Raw genomic sequence first — 16187 nt, 5'->3', positions numbered from 1 at the left:
GACCAGGATCTACTTCCTTATTTCCTAATATACACTTGGCAGCTAGAATCTTTCAGTCAAAGTTCAGACAATACATGCAGGGGGTGAGAGTGTGTCTGAGTACATTTGAGACAGTAGGACAGGCCTCACAGAAGTCTATTTGCAAAGGGCCTGAGGACCATGGAGGACTGTTCAAGCTCTGTCCATGGCTAAGCTGGATGCCTGTCTTCCCTCCCCCACCCCCATCCAAAAGGATCCAGGACAAAACTTGGAAACAACCAAGATGTCCTTCAGTAGGTAAATGGGTTAATAAACTGTGGTACATCTAGACAATGCAATATTATTTCAGTGCTAAAAAGAAATGAGACATCAAGCCATGAAAAGACATGGAGGCACCTTAAACGCATATCGCTAAGTGAAAGACGCCAATCTGAAAAGGCTCCCTACCGTATGATTCCAATTACATGACATGCTGGAAAAGGCAACACCATGGAGACAGGAAAAAAATCAGTGGTTGCCAGGGCTTAGTGGGAAGGGATGAATCGGTGGCGCACAGAGGACTTTTAGGACAGTGAAGCTACTCTTTGTAATATCACAGTGATTGTACAGATCATTATTCATTTGTCCAAACACACAGAAGGTACACCACCAAGAATGAACCCAATTGTAAACTATGAACTTTGGGTAGTTGCGTTGTGTCAATGTAGGTTCCTCAGTTGTAACAAATGTACCACCCTGGTGCAGGATGCTGATAGCCAAGAAGGCTGTACATGTGTGGAGGCAGGGAGTATGTGGGAAATCTCTGTAGCTTTTTCTTAATTTTTCTGGAACCTAAAACTTCTTTAAAAAATAAAGCCTTTATTTAAAACAATCCAGGATTGGTTTCCTGGGCATATGCCTGTCACTGCCTCTCTCTCATAATAGAAGCCTCAAGTATCCAGCCCTCATTCAGATCCCTCCTCATTCCATCGGTAGCTGTGGACTCTCTTTGCAAGTTTAGGCATTTTAATTAAGTAATGAAATTTTAAAATTTTTAGAAAATATTGTTTCAACAATTTCTATAATTTCTCCTCTTTTGGACCTTGTTCACGATGTTCTCCATTTGCCTCTCCAGACCCACTCCCTGACCCTCCCCACCCCGCTCTGGGGACTAGGACATTGACGTCTACCAACTGCTTGGATGGCATCATCCAGGCACCCTTGTCTCTGGTTTCCAGATGGATCTGGCTAGTAGGAGGCACAGGCAGGAGATTAGGGAGCAGAAAGAGAAGTCAGAGTATTTATTTCTCCTGCCTGTTTTGCTCTTGTTTGGCACTGACTATGCCTTTCTACAACTATACCTGGCATTGCATGGCCCTTCTGCCATGAGTCCAGCTCTCATCAGGTCCAACAACACCATTTCTAGCCATTACCCTTCAGGTTGGGTGGGGTTGCCTTTCCTCTGTTGATGGTCACAGATGCCTCAACAGCAGTGGGCACTCTTAACTCTGCCCACACCTCAAAAAATGGTCCCTTCAAAATCCCCACCTAAGTGTGCTCTCTGTTTCTTGCTGTTTCCATGACCGACAAAGGATTCAAGGACTTCTCCCTCCCGTAGTACCCTAGATTCACCCTTGTTGACAGTGGTAATTACAACAGAGTAATGGCACTGCGCCACCAGGGAGGTCCCTGTGCCTCACCTTATATTTAATAATCCAGCAAAATCCTATTTAATTGATTTTTCACAACCACCATCCTGTGCGGTAGATAAGACAGGCCCATTTACTTTTGAAAACCCAAGAAGTTATTTGCCCAAGGTTAGGCAGTGATCTTGCCAGTGAGGATAGGGAGCCAGATCTTCCTGCTCCAAGCCAGGCCTCCTCCCAGTCTAGCACGTGTCTTATTCACAGACGCTTGCCCCTCCTTGACTGCTCTAGCAAGGGAACATGTCACATGCAGTGTTGTCAGCCCAGCCAATTTTGGCTGTGTCCCAAACGAGCAGGAAACAGCTTCTGAGGTGTTTCTAGAAATGTCAGCCTTTGATACCCTTTGTTTCATTTCTCCACCCCAGTAATTACCCCAACTTAATTTACTAAGCAGCAATCGTATAATCCAGACGGTGGGACTTGATTTTGCTTGCGGAAGAAGCAGGTCTGAGTAAGTGGATCTGATTGTCTTCGGGGAATTAGAGGCTGTTTTCTAATTCCAAGGAGGAACAAAGAGGGAGTTGCTTTCTTTTAAATACATGGACCTTCACATAGTGAACTCCAACTCTGCAGGTTTGAGTAGAATAAAGTCACGTGTAATATCATCCCTTGCCTCCTAGGCTGGTGGGAGGGAAATCAGTCAGAGGGGTAGATGTCCAGACCTCTCTTTCATCCTGCCCTCTGCTCCCCTGCCAGTGTTTTCCATGGATAGAAACCAAAGAGAAGCCCGAGGGCAAGGGAGTCCACGGAATCAACCACTTACAGCAGAGAACGGGGCAAAAAGAGGTGGAAAATGATCCCAGGTAAGGGTGGAGCAAATGGAGAACAAACAACCCAGAATGCTACTAATACAGATATCAAAGGGCATTCCTTTCCTGGAATGGGGCCAGGCAATATCTTTAAAGAAATAGTAACTCACAGGAGGAATTCATACTTATTAATTATCCATTGCTGTGTAACAAGCTACCCCAAGTGTAGTGGCTTGAAACAAACATTTTCTCACACAGTTTCTGAGGCTCAGGACTCCGGCAGTGGCCAGCAGTGTGGTTCTGGCTTCGGTATCCCATGAGATTGCAGCCAAGATACCCACAAGAGCTGCAGTCAAGCTTCAGCTGGGGGTGGAGGGTCCGAGTCCAAGACGGCTCACTCACATGGCTGTTGGCTGGAGGCCTCAGTTCCTCACTGGCTGTTAGCAGGAGGTTTCTGTTCCTGGTCTTGTGGGCCTCTTCAAAGAGCTACTCACAACATGGTAGCTGGATTCTCCCAGAGTGAGAGATTCAAGAGAGAACAAGGGGGAAGCCACTTGCCTTTCACGAACTGCCCCCCAAAGCCTATCACATTTGCCACATTCCATTTGCTAATGTTCCTAAATTCAGCCCACATTGAAGGGGAGGGGAACTAGGTTCCACCTTTTGAAGTGAGGAATATTTAAGAATTTATGGACTGATTTTGGACCACCGTACACTCAGAAGGAGATTCGGAGGAGAAAGGGTTCAGAGTGATCTCAAGTAGTGATGAAGAGCCATATTTACCTATATGCCTTCTGCAATATAAGCCCTCTGAGGGTTGGTGCCAGATCTAAGTCATCTGTAATCACAGCACCTAGCACAGTGGGTAATGTACAATAACCTCCCAATAAATGTGCATTAAATAATACACTCTATATCTTTGACTTGCCTTTCCAGCACGGTGTCTATGTCAGTCAGATTGGGCTAGATTGTGCTGTTGTCACAAACAACTCCAACATTACGATGGCTGAAAACCACAAATGTTTCTCATGTGTGTTACATGTCTAGCAAGGGTTAGCTTGGAATTGTTTGCCTTCAGTGTTGTCCTCACTCTGAGCCCCAAGCTAATGGGGCAGCTAATATCCACAGAGAACGTTAGCTCATTGCAGCTCTATTTACAATAGCCAGGACATGGAAGCAACCTAAGTGTCCATCAGCAGATGAATGGATAAAGAAGATGTGAACGTCAGCTCATTGCAGCTCTATTTACAATAGCCAGGACATGGAAGCAACCTAAGTGTCCATCAGCAGATAAATAGATAAAGAAGATGTGAACGTTAGCTCATTGCAGCTCTATTTACAATAGCCAGGACATGGGAGCAACCTAAGTGTCCATCAGCAGATGAATGGATAGGAAGATGTGGCACATACATACAATGGAATATTACTCAGCCATAAAAAGAAACGGAATTGAGCTATTTGTAATGAGGTGGATAGACCTAGAGTTTGTCATACAGAGTGAAGTAAGTCAGAAAGAGAAAAACAAATACCGTATGCTAACACATATATATGGAATCAAAAAAAAAAGGTTCTGAAGAATGTAGGAGCAGGACAGGAATAAAGACGCAGACGTAGAGAATGGATTTGAGGACATGGCGAGGGGGAAGGGTAAGCTGGGACGAAGTGAGAGAGTGGCATGGGCTTATATACACTACCAAATGTAAAACAGATAGCTAGTGGGAAGCAGCCTCATAACACAGGGAGATCAGCTCCGTGCTTTGTGTCCCTCTAGAGGGGTGGGATAGGGAGGGTGGGAGGGAGACGCAAGAGGGAGGAGATACGGGGATATATGTATACGTATACCTGATTCACTGTGTCATACAGCAGAGACTAACACACCATTGTCAAGCAATTATACTCCAATAAAGACGTTAAAAATAAATAAATAAACAAATAAATAAATAAAGAGGGAAGGAGTGTGCAAAAGAGCAAACCGGTGCTTAGAGCTTCTTCCTGAAATGCCACACATCACTCTGCTCAAGCAAGTCACGTGGCCACATTTAATTTCAAAGGGAAGAGAAGCTTAGCCCTCTGGCCGAGAGGGGAAGCAGATATTGGTGAACAATAAAAATCTTACCAAGGGCACAAACTTCTCCTTGTGCTTTAATGTATCATGCAGGTTCTTCTAGTCCCCTGGAGAACTCTTCCCTTTATTCATCCCTGTGGGTTGCACTGCATACTGAAACCAGCCACAGCGGTTTTGTGTCTACACATGTCACCATAGTCCCAGAGCCATGAAGTGCTGACTCCAGCATTGTCTGTCATTAGCAAAATTAAGAGGAAGAGAGTTTGTAATAAGTCTTTAATTCAGTGGTTCTCAAAGTGTGGGTTTCGGAGGTCAACTGTTTTCTTACTAATACTAAGATATATAATACTTAGATACTCCTTGCCTGTTCTACTCTCATGCTCCTATGACTGTACAGAGGAATTTTACACAGGCTCTCCAATTGTGATTTCAAAACGGACTGAATGCAAAAGCAGGTATGAGAATCCAGCTGCCTTCTGTGAAGCTTGACATCAAAGAGGTTTGCAAAAATGCAACACAATGCCACCTTTCTCCCTAATTTTTGGAAAATATAATTATTTTATTTAAAGTGTTTATAATAGGTATTGACTTTGTTAATTTTAAATGAGTTAAATATTTTAAAATTTCTCAGTCTATTTCTAATATGATATAAATTAAACAAATTGACATAGTAAATATATATTAAATAGACATAACACACATAAGCAAAAATTCTATGGGGTCTTTGGTACTTTTAAAGAGTAGAAAGGGTTCTTGAAAAAAAGTGTGAGAACCGCTGCCTTAACATAGACCCCCTCATCTTTTACAGACCCAGAGCCATCCTAATAGTGCTTTATAGTTGCTCTCTGATCACATTATCTTCCCTAAACCATAAAAAACAAACACAAAACATAATTTCATGCCAATTGCCTTATTTCCCCGGGCTCCTGGTGGGCTACCTGTTTTGCAAAGGGGTTGGTGGAGGGATGATCGTTTCAGGGGGTTCCTCCCTAGCAGACCAAGTTCAATGCAGGAGCCCCACACTGGGAACCAAACCCACACTTCAGGTGTAACCTCTGCGATTTAGTCACTTTCTATTGGTTTGGTTCAGGTTCCTCATCAGTTAGAAATCATAAACAGGTCTTCAGTTTTATTGGGATTGAATCAAATAATGCATAAGCAAGTGTTCTATTGTTTTTATGATATTGTTTGGGAGCAAGGAGTGCCTTACTAGGTCACCAAAACCATCCTTACCCCACATGAAAGAGCTTAGAGAGATTGATTGCATCGGGTTCATTAAGCCTCCAGAGGAGCTTTTATTAGAATTAGGTAACCCCCATGAGGGATTTGTGGGTCCATTATAAACCATGAATACCTCAAAGCAAATTAGCTTAGCTGCTTTCCAAGAATAGGTCTCTGAGAGCAATAATGGGAAATGAGGTAGGTACAATAATGAGTTGGGAAGATCGAGAAGGGATTGCCAAAAAGGATGGGTCCCAACAGCACCCCGACTACCAGGGAGGCCTGGGACGTTCGGCACGTGGGAGAAGAGGAGGGCATGGAAGGGCATCAAGAACCTTCTTCTGAGACCTTCCCAGACCTTTTGTAGACTGGCTCTTCATCACTACTTGAGATCACTCTGAACCCTTTCTCCTCCGAATCTCCTTCTGAGTGTATGGTGGTTCAAAATCAGTCCATAAATTCTTAAATATTCCTCACTTCAAAAGGTGGAAACTAGTTCCCCTCCCCTTCAATGTGGGCTGAATTTAGGAACATTAGCAAATGGAATGTGGCAAATGTGATGGTAATAGGCTTTGGGGGGCAGTTCGTGAAAGGCAAGTGGCTTCCCCCTTGTTCTCTCTTGAATCTCTCACTCTGGGAGAATCCAGCTACCATGTTGTGAGTAGCTCTTTGAAGAGGCCCACAAGACCAGGAACAGAAACCTCCTGCTAACAGCCAGTGAGGAACTGAGGCCTCCAGCCAACAGCCATGTGAGTGAGCCGTCTTGGACTCGGACCCTCCACCCCCAGCTGAAGCTTGACTGCAGCTCTTGTGGGTATCTTGGCTGCAATCTCATGGGATACCGAAGCCAGAACCACACTGCTGGCCACTGCCGGAGTCCTGAGCCTCAGAAACTGTGTGAGAAAATGTTTGTTTCAAGCCACTACACTTGGGGTAGCTTGTTACACGGCAATGGATAATTCATAAGTATGAATTCCTCCTGTGAGTTACTATTTCTTTAAAGATATTGCCTGGCCCCATTCCAGGAAAGGAATGCCCTTTGACATCTGTATTAGTAGCATTCTGGGTTGTTTGTTCTCCATTTGCTCCACCCTTACCTGGGATCATTTTCCACCTCTTTTTGCCCCGTTCTCTGCTGTAAGTGGTTGATTCCGTGGACTCCCTTGCCCTCGGGCTTCTCTTTGGTTTCTATCCATGGAAAACACTGGCAGGGGAGCAGAGGGCAGGATGAAAGAGAGGTCTGGACATCTACCCCTCTGACTGATTTCCCTCCCACCAGCCTAGGAGGCAAGGGATGATATTACACGTGACTTTATTCTACTCAAACCTGCAGAGTTGGAGTTCACTATGTGAAGGTCCATGTATTTAAAAGAAAGCAACTCCCTCTTTGTTCCTCCTTGGAATTAGAAAACAGCCTCTAATTCCCCGAAGACAATCAGATCCACTTACTCAGACCTGCTTCTTCCACAAGCAAAATCAAGTCCCACCGTCTGGACTATACGATTGCTGCTTAGTAAATTAAGTTGGGGTAATTACTGGGGTGGAGAAATGAAACAAAGGGTATCAAAGGCTGACATTTCTAGAAACACCTCAGAAGCTGTTTCCTGCTCATTTGGGACACAGCCAAAATTGGCTGGGCTGACAACACTGCATGTGACATGTTCCCTTGCTAGAGCAGTCAAGGAGGGGCAAGCGTCTGTGAATAAGACACGTGCTAGACTGGGAGGAGGCCTGGCTTGGAGCAGGAAGATCTGGCTCCCTATCCTCACTGGCAAGATCACTGCCTAACCTTGGGCAAATAACTTCTTGGGTTTTCAAAAGTAAATGGGCCTGTCTTATCTACCGCACAGGATGGTGGTTGTGAAAAATCAATTAAATAGGATTTTGCTGGATTATTAAATATAAGGTGAGGCACAGGGACTTCCCTGGTGGCACAGTGGTTAAGAATCCACCTGCCAATGCAGGGGACACAGGTTCGAGCCCTGGTCCAGGAAGATCCCACATGCCACAGAGCAATTATGCCCCTGCACCACAACTATTGAGTCTGCACTCTAGAGACCAAGAGCCACAACTACTGAAGCCCGTGCACCCTAGAACCCGTTCTCTGCAACAAGAGAAGCCACCGCAGGTCGAAGCCCACACATGGCAATGAAGAGTAGCCCCTGCTGGCCGCAACTAGAGAAAGCCCGCGCACAGCAACAAAGACCCAACGCAGCCATAAACAAACAACGAACAAGTAAATATATTAAAAAAAACTGTTAGAAAAAAAAGATGAGGCACAAAAAGGTTAAGCAACTAGTCCAAGAACACATGGACAGTAAGTGGTAAAGCTGGGATTTGAACCCAGAAGTCTGGCTCTAGAATCTGTGCTCTTAAGCACCATGCCCTGTTGGTGGCCTTGACCCTGACCACACCCCTCAGATAGTCCCTTCAGTTAATTCCCTGAGTAACTCTTTAGAGCTCTCACCTCTTTCCTGCTGTAATTCTGTACTATAGTCTATTGTCTTTCACAATCTTACAAAAGACTCAGAAGGGACTGGGACATACTTACAAAACTAATTTTGAGTTAGAAGAACTTTATATTTTATATCAAAACCAGATTCTAGGTAAAGAAAGTCTGTTAATTATAAACGAAAAAAAATTCCATTCCCTAGCTCTTTTCTAAAGAATATTATGAAGCTAACATGCATGATAACACAAGTTCAAAATCTCTTATCTGAAGGCCTTGGGGCCAGATAGATTTTGGAATTTAAAATGTTTTGGAGTTTTGAAAAGTCTTATTTAATATATTATACACACTGTATGTGTACGCAAAAGTGTTTGAATATATTACATAACACAGGGTTTAGGAAAGCCTTCAGGAATCAAACAAATTTTCTGCAAGCAAACAGATTCACACTAAGTGGGATAGATAATGGTTATAAGTAGTTCATGTCAGTAGGTCACATTTTGTTGACAAATGAAGGATGGAAAAACTTTATTTTTCAATAGTAGTTTGGTTTTTGGAATTAGAGATAAAGGCTTGCGGACATGAGGTAATACAGAATCGGGCCAAGGGTAGTAAACCTAATAAACTGTCATCAGAGAGAGGAGTACACACTTCCCCCTTCTAGTCCTAGTTACTTCCTCAGGGAGGAGGATGGAGATTCCAGCTCTGTTGCCTCCCCAGGTCAAGATGAAAGAGATTTTTTTTTTCCCCTGGAGATTTGGTGCACTGGGGCTGTCCTTATGCTACGAAACACTGACCCTAAGAAAGAAATCAGAGTTTTTGCTTTTGGGGGTGGGGATAGCTTCTGTTTGCACCTCCAGACCCCCTTCTCCATCTTTTCCACCTTGCTCCGGCCTCAGAAGGCTGACCTGTAGAGGCGACCTGTGCCCTCTAGTTTCTGACTGGGTTTGTCCAGCAGGGAGTCCTGGCAGGAGATCAGAGCAAGGGAAGGACAGTGGCCGGGCGCTAGTCCCTCAGCTCCTGAGTGGCTGCCCTGCGATGGCCGTGTCCTTCAATTGCAGTCGCAGCCTCTGTCAAGGTGTCCTCCCCATGTGGCTCTCTCCTTCCTGGGGTCGGTTATCCGTTCCCCCCTCCTTGTTCCTTCAGACCTAGGAGTGGTTACCACTCTTCAAACACAGACACACACGCACACACACACGCACACGCACACACACAGAGTCACCAGCTCCAGGATACCGCACTTGCCCTCGCGGTTTTCTTACACTTTTATGTATATGATTTCCCTTTCCCATTTCTCAGCATTCGAAACTCCATGAATATGCACGCTTCTTCCCTGTGTGCTGTTACCCATGGGTCCATTTATTGAGACACAAGAAAGGCCCCCAGAAATGTGTGAGGGGCCGGGTGATCAGGCAAAGATGTCAAGGGCGTGGTCATCCAGAGCAGACCCAAGATGGCAGGCATCCCATCATTCAGTTCACTCCCTACGGCCTCTGCAAGAATCATTTTTCCTAAGAGATGACTCCTTGGTCAACTGGCTTTTCGTTCTTTGGCTGTCTTTCCCGCCCCCAGAGTGACTGTATTCAGAAGGCGTGGATGTGCCCTCAGAGCTCTGCCTCTACAGTACACTAGAAGGGAGACCTAACTCTGGGCAACTGGAGACTGTTCACGGGACTCACACCTCTACCAGCTTCCGGCACTGCCAGCCTCTTCCAGCCCTCCCTGTTCTACTCTTTCCCCAATCACACCTTGCTTTTCGTCTACCCTTGACCTTTGGGGAAAGGGATAAGCGTAGAGAGAGAAAGCGGAGTAGCTGACACCTGCTGGTTCATCTGACTTCCATGCTTCCTTCAAGGCTGCGCTGCCACAGTCCCGCAGCCAGCCATTTCTTGGTTCATTGCTCAACTTTAGGACAAATGTTTTCCCCAGCTCCTAGCACATGGTGCAGCACAGGCAACAAAAGAAAGGTCAAGTCACCGGGTTCTCTATTTTAACACAGAGTAGATAGAACTCAGTCATAGGGAGGAAAAATGCAGGAAGATGTCCTAACAAGCATGGAGATGACTGTGTCCCTCCTTGTGCTTCTGCAGCAGAGGGTCAAAGGGCAAAGCATTGCCATAGCGTCTGTACCTCTCCCTCCTCCTGCCTCCATTCAAAGAAGAGAACGTGAGGCTGAGAAAAGCTTTTATCTGTCAATACATCCCAGACCAGACATCTCCCACCTCTGCAAGGACTAATCTCTTGCTGGTACACTGCATTGTCCTCTTCTTGATTATGCGAAAATCATCTCATGCCTGGCTTTAACTACACTTCAAATGGCCCACTTCTGTTGACGTAGCCATATGACTTGGTGAAGCGGTCGTGGGTGGGTTGGCGTGGCAGACACCAGGCTGGCACCCTAGCCCACGCTCCCTGGACCCTCCAGTGTACACAGTAGCTGTGGTTTTCATCTGCAGCACGGCAGTTCTTCCCACCTGGAGCCTGAGGGTTTTCTCAGATGCCAGAAGAGCTTATTGGCAAGGGTGGGGGGTGAGCGTTGGTGAGGGGACGCCTCCGGAGGCACCCCTCACCCTAGCGGGACATGGGAGGCAGTAGATCCATGACCAGGGGAACCATCCTGAGGCCTGGTTCACACAGGTCCCCAGGGGGCCCCAGAAGGCCTGCACCCTGGCTGTGCATGGCTGTGTTGCCCATTAGTGCCCCCTGTCCTGCCTTTTCTCCCTTCCCTGCCTCCCTTACCTAACTACTTCGCTGTGCTTCCGGGGTTCACCTCCCAAACAGACTACCTGTACCCAAGTACCAGTCCAGGGTCTGTTTTCAGAGAAATCTAAACTAAGACAGTTGGAAAGGAAAAAAAAAAACAAGTCATTTACAGTTGCTCTCTGCTCCTCTCACTTCTCATTCACTCCTCCACCCCACGGAGGGCTGGCTCTGTCCCTGACACTTTGAAACTCCAGATCTTGCCAAATCCAGTGATTCTGTACTACCACACTGGACCTCTTGGTAGCAGTTAACTGACCATTTCTTCCTTGCAGCACGCTCCTCTCCCGGTTTCTGGGACAGCATTCTCTCCTATTTTCCTCTTACCACTGAGCTTTCTGTCATGGTCTCAAAGATGCCCTTTTTTTCCACTTCCCACTTAAGCATCTACATTCCTCAAAGCCCCTCCTTAACCCTCCTCTATTCTCATTCCTCGCACTCTCTGGGGGCCACCAACTTCACTGGTTTCCATTCCAACAAATGCCAGGGAGGCCCCCATCCATGCATCCCACCCAGGCCTCTGTGTGGAGCCCCCTCCTAGGCAAACCTCCCTATTGGCTAGAACCTCTTCTACGTTCCATGGATCCTCAGATAGGCAGGCTTCCAACTGACATCTCTGTGGTGGAACATTTTTCCTCTAAAAATCTGTCAGAGAAGGATAGAAAAAAGGCAGGAATGTGAGGAAGTGCGGTTGGACAAGGTTATGATCGCCTCTACCTTGGGAAGCAATCTAAGCAAAATGAGAGGTGAATGGAAAAAAACGAGTGAAAAGAAAGGTGGCAAAGATACAGGAGAAGGTTTCTGAGAAGGCAGAGGGGGAAGACTAGAAGGAAAGAGGAAGAAAGGTTCAGATTCAGAAATACTTGCAGGTGTCAGGGAAATACGCTAATGGCATCCTTGCTAGTTGGCCTGTTTCCTCCTTGAACCAGGGGGAAAGATCACTTGCTGGGGGTGGAGTGAAATGGAGGCTCTGAGAGTGGAGGTAAAAGTTTGGAATGGGGCATGAGTTAGGGTGAAACGATGGAAAGCACAACACAAACTGGCTTCAAGAAAACAAGGAGATTAAGTGACTGATACAACTTGACAGTCTAAAGGCAGACTTGGATGCAGGCATCGTCTGGCCCAGAGGCTGAGGATTCCATCTGACTCCTGCCATTCTCTTATCCCCCCACCCCTCGTGTTTTAGCAGTTGTAGACACCGTACCCTCACTGTAACACCCAGAGCGAGGTGGTCTCCTCTGGGGCTCCTGCAGAAGACAGGGGAAGCTTATTTCCCAGAAGCCTCTACAATTGTCTCCTGGTGTCTCATTGGCCCAAATTGGGTGGTGGGCTCATCCATGACGAACCAATCACTGTTGGTTCACATGACGAAGCCCATCAGGGTCCACCCCTGGAAATGCAAATGAAGTCAAATCCACCCAAACAACATGGTTGAGAATGGGGGAGGGGCACTGCCTCAAAGGAAAATTTGGGTGCTTTCGGGAGGAAATGCTTGAGGTGGGGGAGCTGGGGGGGAACAGATGCTGGGAAGTCAACCAACAAAGGTCCACCATAGTTCGTTTCTGAGGCGAATGTGAGAAGCAATCGTTGAAACATTTGTCAAGGTGATAGGGATAGAGTAGGATAATTAAATAGTCAGTTTAGAAATCCCACTAGGGGATTAAGGGCAGAAAGGGAATTTTAAGAGAGTTCTGGAGACTGTTGTAAACGAATGACCACTCAGGAAAAGAATCCAGTAACCTAGCAACCATCTACACTACCTTGAAGGAAGACCAGGTGCGCCCAAGCGCCAGACACACTCAGGCCACAAACCCTGATAGTTAAAACACAAGACTGAGTCTCCTTACATGAAATCAGAGAGTTAATTGTCCTTGAAGAGTAGCATCTCTACTTGTAGTCAAGACAGGAATATAGGTGAAAGGGGACATTCTACTGAAACCTGAGATGAACTGCCGTATCTTAGTATAGGTTACCGCCCTTTTGCTAATATACATACGATTTAGATAGCACCATGATGGTCCTGGTTAAACCATACAGGGCCAAAGGAGGAACTAATGATGTAAGCCTTGACGTCTGCCCAAGAATGAGGAAGAAGGTGGCCCTCTCCCCCCCAACGCTGCCGCTTTTTCTTTGATTATGAAAGTGTTGCCGCCTTTGTTCTCGGGGCTGCGCTCCCTTGCCTGCTCGTATCTCTCACAAGCATCCTGTGCTAATAAACTCACTCTGCCCGCTGCTTTGCCTCGTACTGAATTCTTCCTGTGCTGAGACAAAAGAACCTGAGCTTCAGGAAGTCCTGACACCAGGTGAGCGGGAGGGAGACGCAAGAGGGAAGAGATATGGGGACGTATGTATATGTATAACCGATTCACTTTGTTATAAAGCAGAAACTAACACACCGTTGTAAAGCAATTATACTCCAATAAAGATGTTAAAAAAAAAAAAAAAAGACAGTGGGTTCGAATCTCGTCCTAGTCAGGGATCGTGGGTCCAGGTCTCAATCTGAGCTGCGGGGGTGGGGGGTGGGGGTTCAAGTCCCAGCCCATAGGTTTACGTCCCAATCTGAGTTTTGGCTGGGTTTGAGCTCCACCCGAGAGGGGGCGTGGTTTCAAAGGCGTGCTGTGCTCAGGCGGGGTTTTGATGTGTGTGGAGCAGAGAAACCTGTAGTGGCTTCATGCCTCTTGGTTCTATGATTGTCTGCGACAGCCTGGTGGTAGGAGGGGAGAAAGTGAACAGGATTGATCCAGAGTTAGAGGCCTGCCAGGTACCTGCGAGGACAACTGGGCAAGATGTGAGCCGAGGGTACGAGAGGGCTTGAAGTGATGGTGGGGGAAGCAGGGAATTTGGAAAGGAGCTGAGAGATTAAGCTTAAATGGAGCGGTTCAGGGACTGAACTTGCAGGTGAACTCAGAGAAGGTTGGGTTGGGAGGAACAGGAAGTGTCCCCGGGAGACAGCAAGAGAGACACAGTGAGCTAGAAAGAGAAAGCTAGCAAGAAAGGATGAGGGTGACATATTGGCATTTAAACTTCAGAGGGAGACAGTGATGGGAAGGGGTTTCCCAGGTTCTATTTTCTCAATGAAGACATCATGACACACGTATGACAAGTCAGAGTGGGCTCGATAGCAACACAGTAAACATCTAAAAACCCACACCAAAAAAAAAAAAAAAAAACCACGAAAACAAAAATCCCACACCAGCCTCAGGAATCTGAGACATATCACCAAGGTTTCATCTGCCTGGGTGTCCTGTCCCCCAAATGTCAGTCCAGCTGGGCTCTTTGGGCAGAAGGGCCACTGGGGGCTACTGGCCATCTACCTGTCTCCAAAACTGTCTATATAACTCTGAGACCACCTCGCAGTTTTCCTTCAGCCACGGGCTCTGGAAGAGTTTGTTTTGTTTTATTGTTATTTTGCCTTTTTGTTCCAGGATGGTTCAGAGCACCTTGGTTCTTGAGACAGAAAAGAATGGAAAGGAAGGATGCCAGGAATAGAACCCACTGTATGTTTTAACGTTTTTATTTTTTAATCAAACACATACTCTGGGCTAAGGAGATGTGCACAGAATTTCGACAGGATGAGCAGGCAAAAGGAGACTTAGGTGGGATCTAAAGTTCTAGTTGACTGTCTTGACCACGGACGTGCTCTGTGAATTAAATCCAATTATTTAAATATACAGACCCTCGGTCATTACATATACACCATGAGCTTAATTATGGCTTTATATCAGAGGTCAGCAAACTTTCTCTGAAAAGTTTGTGAGTAAATACTTTAGCTTTGGTGGGTCATACAGTGTCTGTTACACCTACTCTGCTGCCGTAGCAGGAAAGCAGCCGCAGACAATATGTCAACCTGGAACCGTGGCTGTGTCCCGATATGACTTCATTTACGAAAACAGGCAGTCACAGACTAATTGTAAAATGCAAAACTATAAAACTCTTGAAGACAACGTAGGAGAAAACCTGGATAACGCAGGAGGAAACTAGATAGCCTTGGGTATGGCAATGACTTCTTAGATACAACACCAAAGACACGATCCTTGGGAAAAAACAGACTTCATTAAAATTAAAAATTTCTGCCCTGTGAAAAACAATATTGAGAGAATGAGGAGATCAGCCACAGACTGGGAGAAAATATTTGCAAAAGACACATCTGATAAAGGACTGTTACCCCAAATATAAAAAGAACTCTTAAAACTCAACAGTAGGAACACACACAACCCAACTTAAAAAATGGGCCAAAGAGCTTAACGGACACCTCATCAAAGGAGATATACAGATGGCAATAAGCATACGAGAAGATGTTCTACATCATATGTCATTGGGGAAATGAAAATTAGAACAAGAATGAGATTTTTCTACACCCCTACTAGAATGGCCAAAGTTCAAAACACTGACAACATCCAATGCTGATGAGGATGTGAAGCAACAAGAATTCTCATTCATTGACAGCAGGAATGCAAAATGATGCAGCCACTCTGGAAGATAGTTTGGTGGTTCCTTACAAAACTAAACACATTCTTATTATACGATCCAGCAATTGTGCTCTTTGGCATTTACCAAAGGAGTCGAAAACTTATGTCCACACGAAAGCCTGCACACAGATGTTTCTAGAAGCTTTACTCATAATTGTCAAAACTTGGAAGCAACCAAGATGTCCTTCAGTAGGCGAATGAATACATAAACTGTGGCCTAGCCATACAATGGAATATTATTGACTGCTGAAGAGAAATGAGTTATCAAGCCATGAAAGATAGGAAAGAACCCTAAATACATGTTACAAAGTGAAAGAAGTCAACCTGAAAAGGCTACGCACTGCATGATTCTAAATATATGACATTCTAGAGAAAGTAAAATCATAGAGACGGTAACATAAATCAGCAACTGTCAGAGGTTGGGGAAGGATGAATAGGCAGAGCACAGAACATCTTTAGGGCAGTGAAAAGACTCTGATACCATAATGGTAAATACACGTCATTATACATTCGTCCAAACCCATAGAATGTACAACACCAAGCGTGAACCCTAAGGTACACTATGGACTCTGGGTAACTCTGATGGATCAGGGCAGTACTCTGGTGGGAGATGGTGATTATGGGGAGGCTGTGCACGAGTGGGCACAGGTCAGACATGGGAAGTCTCTGTACCTTCACCAGGCTTTTGCTATGAACCTAAAACTGCTCTAAAAAATTAAAGTCTTAATAAAATAAAACAGGCAGCAGGCAGGATTTGACTCCTTGAAGTATAAAAAGGGGAGTATATGTGGGAGCACATAACCTGTTTCT

Source organism: Delphinus delphis, chromosome 10, assembly GCF_949987515.2.
Source record: "Delphinus delphis chromosome 10, mDelDel1.2, whole genome shotgun sequence".
Classification (NCBI taxonomy): Eukaryota; Metazoa; Chordata; class Mammalia; order Artiodactyla; family Delphinidae; genus Delphinus; species Delphinus delphis.
Note: the sequence above shows the minus strand (reverse complement) of the source record.